We start from the raw sequence: 2,460 nt of genomic DNA, 5'->3' as shown, positions 1-2,460 counted from the left end.
GATTCAATGCAATACCCATCAAATTACCAGCAACATTCTTCTCAGACCTAGAAAAACAACAACACAGGAATTCATATAGAAATACAAATGACCAAGAATAGCCAGAACAATCGTCAGCAAAAAAAAACAAACAGGCAGTATCACATTACCAGACTTCAAACTTTACTATAAAGTTACAATATCAAAACAGCTTGGTACTGGTGTAGGATCAGGCATATAGATCAGTGGAATAGAATTGAGATTCCAGAAACAAAATCTCAATTTCTCAACCAACTCATCTTTGACAAAGCCTCCACCACCTACCACTGGGGAGAGGAGAGGAGAACCTATTCAGTAAATGGTGCTGGGAAAACTGGCTGACCATATGCAGAAGATTGAAATAGGACCCCTATCTATCTCCACACACAAAAATTAACTCCAAATGGATGAGAGACATAAATGTAAAACCTCAAGCCATAAGAACCTTAGAAAATGAAGGACATACCTTCATGGAAATTGGAACTGGCATCAATTCCTGAACAAAACCCGAAACCCACAGGCCATAAGAGGGAAGATATACAAGTGGGACCTCATTAAAATGGCAAGCTTCTGCAAAGCCAAAGAAACCATCAAGAGAGCAGGGAGACAGCCTACAGACTGGGAAAAAGTATTTGCCAACCCCAGGTCCGACAATTAACATCTTGGATCTACAAGGAACTCAAATGTGCTGAAAAGAAAAAAACAAATAACCCCATTATAAAATGGGCAAAAGTTATGAACAGACACTTCACAAAGGAAGACGTCCGAGCAGCCAACAGACACATGAAGAAATGTTCAACCTCACTAATCATCAGGGAGATGCAAATCAAAACCACACTGAGATACCACCAAACTCCAGTCAGAATAGCAATTATTAATAACTCAAAAAATAACAGCTGCTGGAGAGGGTGTGGCGAAAAGGGAACACTTCTACACTGTTGGTGGGAGTGTAAACTAGTGTAACCTCTGTGGAAAGCAGTGTGGTGATTCCTAAAAGCTCTAAATATCAACCTCCCATATGACCCCGCAATCCCCCTACTGGGAATATACCCTGAAGAACTCAAATCACTCTATCAAAAAGATACCTGCACACAAATGTTTATTGTAGCATTGTTCACAATATCAAGAACCTGGAACCAACCATGTCGTCCATCAAAAGAGGACTGGATTAAAAAAATGTGGTACATATACATGATGGCATACTATGCAGCCATATAAAAGCACAAAATCATGAATTTTGCAGCTAACCTGGATGGAACTAGAGTCAGTAATACTGAGTGATCTCTCACAGAAACAAAGATCTGAGTATCACATGTTCTCACTCATATAGTGGACCTTGAACATCCACTGTAATACTATAAAAAATAAAGCATGACAGTGGTGGGAAACTATGGGGGGGAAGGGAAAGGAGGTGGGATTAACGGTAGTCAATATCTGTCTGGGAATGGGAAGACATCCCTTATCAACAAGGTTGCCTGAACAAAGCATATTTGTATACCTAACCCTAAACTGTACCCCACAATATTAAAATAAAAAATATTGATGGAAAAAAAAATATTCCAGGCAATTGAGAAAGAAAAAAAAAAACCTGTAAAACACTAATGAAACAAACAGAAAAGCATACAGGAATAAATGGAAAGGTACTCCATATTTATAGATTAAAAGAATTAATATTGTTTAAATGTCCTTATTTCCCAAAGTGATCTATAGATTCAATGCAATCTCTATGAAAATCCCAATGATATCTTTCACAGAAAAAAAATTTTAAAGTCTATCATTTGTACAGAACTACAAAAAAATCCTCTGAGCAAAAAGAACAAAGCTGGAGGCATCACACTATCTGACTTCAAGTTATACTACAAAGTTATAGTAACCACAATAGTATGATATTGTCCTAAAAACAGACACATAGGTCAATGGAACAATATAGAGGACTCAGAAATAAATATACATCATTTTATGACAAATTATCATAAAATATGTGATAATTTATGATATCTGACTAATTTTATGAAAAAAGATGCAAATAACATGCATCGGAGAAAGAAATTCCTTCAATAAATGGTGCTGGGAAAACTGAACATCCATATGTAGAAGAATGAAACTAGGCCTGTACTTCTCACCAAAAAAAAAAAAAAAAAAGCAAACTCAAAATGGATTAAAAACTTAAATGTAAGACACAGAACTATGAAACCACTTTAAGAAAACATAGGGAAAGCACTTTTGAGGATAAGACATTAAAAGCACAAGCAACAAATGCAAAAATAAAATTATATTAAATTAGAAAATTTCTGCACAGCCAAAGCAAAGAAGCAAACACAACGATCAATTATCCTAATTTGATCAACAGAGTGAGAGAGAACCTACAGAATGGGATAAAATATTTTCAAACTACCCATCTGACAGGAATGAATATATAGAATATATAAAAAGCTCAACAGC

The sequence above is a fragment of the Carlito syrichta genome, unplaced genomic scaffold (assembly GCF_000164805.1).
Source record: "Carlito syrichta isolate Samal-C Ts95f unplaced genomic scaffold, Tarsius_syrichta-2.0.1 Scaffold302598, whole genome shotgun sequence".
Classification (NCBI taxonomy): Eukaryota; Metazoa; Chordata; class Mammalia; order Primates; family Tarsiidae; genus Carlito; species Carlito syrichta.
This window is presented reverse-complemented; position numbering follows the sequence as displayed.